Below are 8,979 nucleotides of genomic sequence, written 5' to 3' on the forward strand. Positions count from 1 at the left end.
TAATAATGATAATAATAACAATGAAAATGAGAAAAGGAGAGAAAAAAGTAATAAATATTAGAGAATTTAAGACCAGTTGGTATTTACAAGTTTGGACAGGAGTATTTACAGGTTGAAATGGTTTTGTATGCGTCCTTTCAATGCAGCTGGTTACAGCACCAAACCAACAGCAAACATCAGCATCAGGATGAAGATAAATGAAGCTGAAGTCGTGCTTCCATGTAACATTTCTTTTACTGAAGTTATTATTTTGTGTGGCTCTACTGTATACCATTTATACACTGACTTTGTGAATTAGGTCTAAAGATCTCATTCAGTTAGACTGGAAATGTTGACAATGGGAGGAAACCAAGTAAAAGTCTTTCAATCTCTCATCAGGACAAACACAAACTGGTTTGTAGTCAGGTCCCATTGAAGACTGTGCTCAAACACAGAGGCCAGTTATTCATGTGAATTAACATCTTGACATCTCCCTCGACTGGTAGAAAAATGAACTGGAAATATTCCTTTTTATGGATGGACAGAGCTGCTCTTCAGCAGTGAAGCAGCACTGTACCACAAACATGTTCAGTGGCTCATTTTACTCAAGGTCCGGTTAATCCACAGTTGCAGAAAAAAACAGGACAATGAAATCTTGCTAATGTTGTGTGAAATTGATGAACCATTTATTTATTTCCCCAAATTAAATTTTTTGTGCCTCGAGATCTCTTGGCCAATCCCATTTTTGATGTTTGTGTTACTGAGAAATGCCTTAGTAACCTGCCAAGTCCAGAACTCATCAAACACCAGTATCATAGAATATCAATGATACTTGATCTTCTATGATACTGGTGCATGATACTGTATCATACACCAGTATCATTCATCTGCCTTTTCATAATTCTACACCTATGAGTTCCTTAAATCCATAACCCTCCCCCATTTTTCTTATGATCAATTCAATATCTTTGAAAAACTTCATCTCAAGACGAATGATTTTGTCAGTTTGAAATTACGTGGACCGGATGGTTTCCCTGCTGAGCTCTGCAAACATTTCTAATAACTTTTTCCCTTCTATTTATAAGAACGACTTCAGAATGTAGCTCCACTCAGCTGATTACTAGACACCGTCTCCTATAAATGCAGACATTAAAATTCCAAGTAAGGGCTCAGCATCCAGATTAGATAAAGTGTTTAAATTTGCCCTCGCATTCACCCTGACCAGACAGGTTTTATTAAAGGCTGACTATCTATCAGTGCTTGCAAACCCAACACTTTAATGCAGCTGTCCCACATTAGTAAATCACTGTAACGTTATCATGTAGAAAAAGCATTCAACAGGGTTCACTGGAAATGTCTTTTTGCAACACTGCAAACATTTGGGGAATCATTTATTAGCTGAATCAGGGCTCTTTGTATTTCCTCAGTGACCACCGTCACCATCAGTTAGTTGATAACATTCATACAATCTCATTCTTCACAGTGGGACCTTTTTCACTAGCAGCAGCAGCAGGAGTGAGATAAGATGGAAATATCAAACGTGTTCAAACAATCATTACACAACGCATATTTGTTTTATGACTCCATTTAGACAAACATGATTTTGCAGCCCTAGTTTCTCTCACGAGGTTAATATTAAATATATCAGGATGAACATTTCCTACAAGCTTACAATCTCACTCCATCATGCCGAATAGTACAAGATGATTTCAGTCACTGCTCCAACCTTCCTGCCTCCCTTTATAAACAAACTGCAGTAATAAAAATGTCACGCTTACCTAAAGTCCATCATGTATCCACAGTAGAAAAACCTCAATCTCAAGCAGGTGTCCTGGTGCTGGGTTTGGTGAGCTAGTGTTTGTGTTTTTGATTTAATATTCTTTGATTATTGTTATTTGTGGTTCTTGGTTCTCTGGTTCTTGATCTTAGTGTTTATCTTAGCCTGTGTTTAGTCTCAGCCCCGTGTTACTCGGTGTTCCTCGTTTCACGTCGAGTCACCCTTGTCTCTATGTTCATCTCCTCTGCCTCCCCAGTCAGTCATATCCCTGTGTCTCATGGTTCCTGTTTTACTTTGACAGTCTCGTGTTCAGTGATTTCAGTTTTGTTTCCTCCCCGTCTCATTTTGTCAGATTAGTCCCAGCTGTGTTTCCTTCTTGTTTCTCCCTCGTTATTTCTTTGTGTATTTAAGCCCTGTGTTTTCCTCTGGTCGTTGTCGCGTTGTCCCATATGTTGTGTATTCTTTGGTTTCATTCGCGGTCACCAGTTCCTAGCTTCTAGATTCCAGGTTCCTGGTTTTCAGTTTTAGGCTACATTGTCACTGCGGGGAACGCCAGTGTATTTATGGAACGGACCCAAAAGCCGACACGGGAGAACAAAACTAAGGTTTAACACTAGGCGAGCTTTTATTGTGGCTGAATATCATAAAAAACTAAGATCAAATATGAAAAGTGTGACAAAAACATGAACAAGAACCTGGACTGGAGCATGCAAAACAATGAGGGGAAACATGAGCATGAACCTGACGAGACTCGACATGACGACAAAAGACGACCTGACAGAGGACTTAATTCCACAGGAGGGCATGGAGGGTAAGCACCCGGGGAGACACAGCTGACACCAATGAACATGACACCATAAGGAGAAGTAAAACTAAACACACGCAACATGGAAACACCAGAGTCTTCAAAGTAAAACAGGAAACGTGGAGAGACGCAGACATGACGCACATGACGGGCTGGACAGGAAACATGACACATAACAAGGAGAGATGAAACAAAAACACAAGAACTTACTATCACAAACGTAACGTAATAAACTTAAAACGGTCACAGACCCAGCCCCTGCTTTCTTATTTCTGGTGTTTGAGTTGCGTCACAGCATGATAAAGCTGCCTCCTTCGGTTTACCCTTTTGTTTCGAGTCGTGCGTTTGGGTGCTCATCCTGCCTGCCACAGCGTTCTACATGACACGATTAAAAGCTCCAAACTATTCATTCTGTTTCTTGCTCAGCTGCTCTCAATCTAATTTTACCTGCTAGTTTATCAGATATTCTCAATATTTCAAAATCATATCAATAGCTGGGATTCTGACAGCTTGAATAAAGACACTTCCAACCACCAGCTCCGGTTTCACCATCCCATTGTTCCATTCTGGAACAAGCCAAACCTTATAATCAATAAGAGCACATTCAGTTTGACAAAATGGAAAGACAAAGGAATTACTGTCGACTTCATCTATTAAGATAATACTTTCATGAACTTTCAGCAGTTTTTTTAAAAGAGTATTTCTTTTTGTTTTATTGGAGGACAGACAGGAAAGTGGGCTGAGAGCGAGGGCACAGCAGAAGGCCACAAGTCAGACTGGCTCAAACAAACTTAAAACATTAAATTTGATTATCTAATGACAAGAGAGAAATTTACACGTTTATTCTATGAGACTAATACTACATGAATGTGTCTGTCTGTATTTGTTCAGATTTATAATAATGTGTGTTAATATGGACAAACAAATATTTAATAATTGCATACGTGACCATAGAACACCCTGGTTAAGAAAGCCCGTCAGCGTCTCTTCTTCCTCAGAAGACTTAGAGACTTCCATCTGCCACTGAAGGTGCTCAAGAACTTCTACTCCTGCACCATCGAGAGCGTCCTGACGTCAAACATCTGCACCTGGTTTGGGAACAGCACCAAGCAGGACAGACGAGATCTGCAAAGGGTGGTGCGCTCGGCAGAACGCATCATTCAATCAGAGCTCCCTGACCTGCTGTCCATCTACACCAAGCGGTGCAAGTCCAAAGCTAGGAAGATTATGATGGACCTCTCCCATCCCAACAATGGACTCTTCTCACTGTTGAGGTCTGGGAAGCGCTTCCGCTCCCTTAAGGCCAAAACAGAGAGAATGAGGAGGAGCTTCTTCCCCCAGGCTATTCGGGGCCTGAACCAGGTGTAGGACTGGACTCTCCCACACACGTCACTATAAGACTGGACTCTCACACACATCACCACACGCACCACCACACATTTCCTATAATTTATAATCTTTATAATCTCTTTCTGCTATTTGTACATTTTTTACTGTAAATTTCTAAGTTAATTTGTAAAATTTGTAGTAACCTGTAAATTGTAAATACTGTAAAACTTTTTTCTGTCATTTAATGGTCGGGCATTGTACAGCTACAAGCATTTCACCTCATGTCATACTGTGTATGGTTGTGTGTGTGTGACAAATAAAATTTGGATTTGGATTTGGATTTAGAAACACTGGGTATATTGTTAGATCATTACTATCATTACTTAATATTAGAATATTATTAAAATATTATTAAAACACAAATTCTAAAACAGTAAGAATCAGAATTTCTTTGTAACTCAGTGATGTTAACAATTACATTATATTTACTACTGTTGTTACTGATATGAAATAAAGCTTTACAGCAGTAAATCATATTAACACCTTCTACAGCGCTGCAGCGCCTGCTTTGTGTTTGATTTTTTCTTTAAAAAAACATTTTTATGCATCTATGTTTGCCCTTGCTTATGTCCCATTGAGGGCACTGGGCTTTTTAGACAGAAACCAGTTAAAGTAGTCCCAACAGGTGTTCAGCACGGCCAGGCCAGCAGGTTACTGACTTCCAGTAACAACACAAACAGTACTAGTCATTAAGAAGGTGAAGGTGGGTCACTTCTTACTTGGTTAGATTGCCACAATAAATTGTGCTGTGAATTTAAGCTGTTCTGAAGGAGATTATGTTCAATTTTAGAGATCAGCAAGCGTGAAGTCACTGACCAAACAAGTCTCCAGAATATCACCATTCCTGGAAGACTCCTCAGATCTCCGTGTCCTGATAGCAGGAGGGTCGGAAGTCTTTGTGTTGAATGATTAGATGTTTTTTTTTTAATCTTCAAACTATTGTACAACCTTTTCTATAAGCATTAAATAATAAATACATCAAAATCAGTATTTGTGGCTTTATTTCAGTTACCCACAGACTAAGTCATTTAAACTGGTTTTGTTTTCATTCTTTACTTGTTCTCAGACCATCAAACATCATTGGACCTACAGCTGAAAGAATAAAAACTGTCTTATGATGGCATTCGTGATTATAATTGATCAGATCCCATCTGCACTCTGAAACCTGAAACATTTAGTACTGCGTCCAGCGCTTGTGCGTGCCATGGTGGAGGCAGGATACTCTGAGTGGGTGTGTGGTCAGGAGTTTGATCCAGCAACTTTACCCCGAACCACTATTGTGCAGACTCTGCCTAAAATGCAGGATAGCATCTCCCACAAACAGGAAATTATGGTTCACGTGGGTTGAAGGGACTACAGGTCATACATGTACAGTCACTGTGTTTAACACAGTAGCTGACGTTGGCAAAGTGACAAGATTAAAGCAAACACACTGAGTAATGTGGATCATGAACAACAGCTTTGTGTAACAACTGAAAATAAATACAGAACTGCTAAACTTAAACTGTCACTCTTTTAATGTTTATTGTATCGGGAAAGACCAAAAAAACAAAGAAAAAATGGTCATTAAATCACTTAATACCAACAGGGTGATTGTAAGCAATGCAAGACAGAGTTAGTTTTTCATATGCTGGCCTTCAACATTAAAAATGAAGCACAGTATTTTCCTGTGATGGATCAAAATCATCAAATTTAACTGACTTTTTATGGTGTGATGCTGATGTTGACATGACAGTTGTTGTTCCTAGAGTATTTCAAAGTAGAATGGGAGGCAGAGCCTTCAGTTTTCAGGCCCCTCTTCTGTGGAACCAGCTTCCAGTTTGGATTCAGGAGACAGACACTATCTCTACTTTCAAGATTAGGCTTCAAACTTTCCTTTTTGCTAAAGCATATAGTTAGGGCTGGACCAGGTGACCCTGAATCCTCCCTTAGTTATGCTGCAATAGACGTAGGTTGCTGGGGATTCCCATGATGCATTGAGTTTTTCCTTTCCAGTCACCTTTCTCACTCACTATGTATTAACAGACCTCTCTGCATTGAATCATACTTGTTATTAACCTCTGTCTCTCTTCCACAGCATGTCTTTATCCTGTCTTCCTTCTCTCACCCCAACCAATCGCAGCAGATGGCCCCGCCCCTCCCATAGCCTGGTTCTGCCGGAGGTTTCTTCCTGTTAAAAGGGAGTTTTTCCTTCCCACTGTCGCCAAAGTGCTGCTCATAGCTCATAGGTCATATGATTGTTGGGTTTTTCTCTGTATCTATGAAGCGCCTTGAGGCAACTTTTGTTGTGATTTGGTGCTATATAAATAAAATTGAACTGAATTGAATTGAAATAACTGCAGTGATGTAACAGTTTAATTCACAATTCACACAGGAATAAAGGAACATATACTGCCTCCTGTCATAAAATGTAAAGCTTTAGTTATACCCATCCATCCATTTTCACTCCCAGATCTCACTGTGGTGCCGGCAGTCTAAGCAGTGAAGCCTCCGCCCAGGCCTCGCTCTCTATGGTCACCTTATCCACAGGCACACCAACGTGTTACCAAACCAGCCAAGAGATATAATCTCTGCAGTGAGTCCTGCGTCTGCTTCATGGCGTGACATAGGAATGTCGCAGGCTCTTAGAAGTTATTTAGGTCTAAGTGGTTTGCGATGCAGCTGCAGGGGAGATGGACACACCTCTGTGCTCTCTGGTTATTGTTGTTGTTGGAGTGTGTAGCTGTGGGCTGAATAAAGTGCTGGAAAGCATGAACGTGGACGGGTCTGCCGTGGAGTTATTACAGTGGCGCCGAAACCCAGGATGGGGCACGGCAGACCCGTCCACGTTCATGCTTTTCAACTCTCTCACAGTTGCTTGTTTACACACTGGCTGCAGCTTTTTCAGCCCACAGCTACTCACTCCACCAACAACAACCAGACAGCACCGCGCCTTATGTCGGCGAGGTGTAATTGCTGATGCCGTGCAGGTGTGTCCATCTCCCCTGCAGGCATCGCAAACCACGCACCGCCACAAAGTGGAATTCCAAAATGTCCACAAGAGGTCTCTGTCAGCCAGTCACCACTGGATGGCAGTGTCTGCACACGGAGTGTGCATCAGTGTTTCTCTCTAACAAGCTGATTCACACAGAGGAAACATTTATCTTGGCTATTATATTTTATTCATTTTTGAAATGTCATCTTAAGTTGTGCCAAAAACAGCTGTCAGTAAAAATTATTTACTGCAAAAAACATTGTAGACTGCAGAAAATAAATCATAAAATTCTCATCCCACTTAGTGATACTATTTCATTTCAGTCTGAAAAGGAACTTTTAATAACTCTTGTATGGTTTTGGTTTTCTGTCTATTTGTTTTTTGAACAGTGGAGCTGATGTTGAGACGTGTATGAGCGCCCGAGTGAGTTTTGGATAAGAAGCCGGTGAAAGGAAACATGAACAGAAAAGGATCAGATGTTTGCTCGTTCAGTCTACTACATCTCATAATTTTCATGAGGTGTACCTTTTTTTTATATTACTATGTATTGTTTGACACTAAAACAATACCTCTACGGGGGGGAGATTTATCTGTGCTCATATCTCAGCTTAGCAGCTGTAACATAAAAACCAGTCTTAAAGCTGTGATCAAGCATGCAACGAGCCAAACTGGTTTCTGCGTTCGAGGTTTATTGAGAGTGTATTTATACTGCATTGCACTTGTTCCGCCTCACGGATGAAGGAACACACAGACACATAGACTTATACAGGCTCAGAGGTGGTAGTGAGTGAAGATTTGGCCCTGTGTCAGTCTGTTAGCTGTCAATCAATGGCACATATACAGCCACAGAAAGATCTGTGAGTAGAACAAACTGGCCGTGACAAATAAACAGAAAAACTAAATAATATGTAAGCCTGCACATTGTAAGTGCTGTTGGTAATTATAGTCTTTTGCCAATTTAATTGCAGCACTGTAATCTAAATGGGTTTACAGAGCAATGGTCTAAATTAGCAGTTTTATAATTACTACTGAGCTGCGTGCATGTCTCTCTATCCCCCACTTAATTACTAACAATTTGTCTCTGGAAAAGCTATTGTTAAGCAAGAAGTAATTAGAACAACAGCCTTTGTTTTCCATGCGTTTCAGATGGCCTTTCTTATCGTTCCACCAAACACTGTCACTGGTGATCACAGCAGGCACTGAGGTTGTAAGGCACTCTGCAGACTGTGAGGGAAGTGGCAGTGGAAGTGTTTTCTGTGTGGTCATAAAAATAGTTTTGGAAACAAAACAACAAAATTAAAGCCGGTTCATTTTTCAGCTGTGACGAGACACCAAGAAAAGACTGCCAGCTGTTCTGTTTGTCAGGAAGCTACCGTTCATGTCACCTGTGGAGTCAGCACCGGATGATTAAAAGGTCTTAAGATCTCCCTCGTTTCTTTTTTAACATACTTGAATCTTCTAGCTGGTTGCATTTTTGCTGCTAACCTGCAACATGTTGTTATCACCTCTGAGTCTTTGTGCACTCCTGAATGGTTTTAAAGTTTCTGAATCAACAGATGGGACTTTTAAACATGAATTAGAAATATTGGGGTTTAAAAAAAAAGAAAGACATTTTTTTTATTTAATCTCAAACTTCACTGTTTTCATTGCATTTTTAAATTTATATAATTTTATTGATTGGTGATATTATTAACACTTGTGCTGATCAGGCTAAATGTGAACTGAAAGAGGATTATCATCATCGATGCATGAACAGAGTTCACTAAGTTTTTACCTCAATGAGGAACTTAATTAAATGACTTTACATGAATCAAGTGCCATTCAAAGACAAGCCAAACACAGACACGAGAAACTAAATAGAATAGAATAGAATAGAATACCTTCATTGTCACTATACAGATGCACAATGAGATACAGAGCATTGCCAACTCAGTGCAAACATGTGGGAGAAGAAAGGGGGGACTGCACAGTTTCTGCAACAATATATACACATGAACACTATTTAGAAAAACAAGAAAAAATATATTTATATAAAATGTACAAATGTCAAAAAAA

Source organism: Astatotilapia calliptera, chromosome 1 (genome assembly GCF_964374335.1).
Source record: "Astatotilapia calliptera chromosome 1, fAstCal68.1, whole genome shotgun sequence".
In the NCBI taxonomy this organism is placed as follows: Eukaryota; Metazoa; Chordata; class Actinopteri; order Cichliformes; family Cichlidae; genus Astatotilapia; species Astatotilapia calliptera.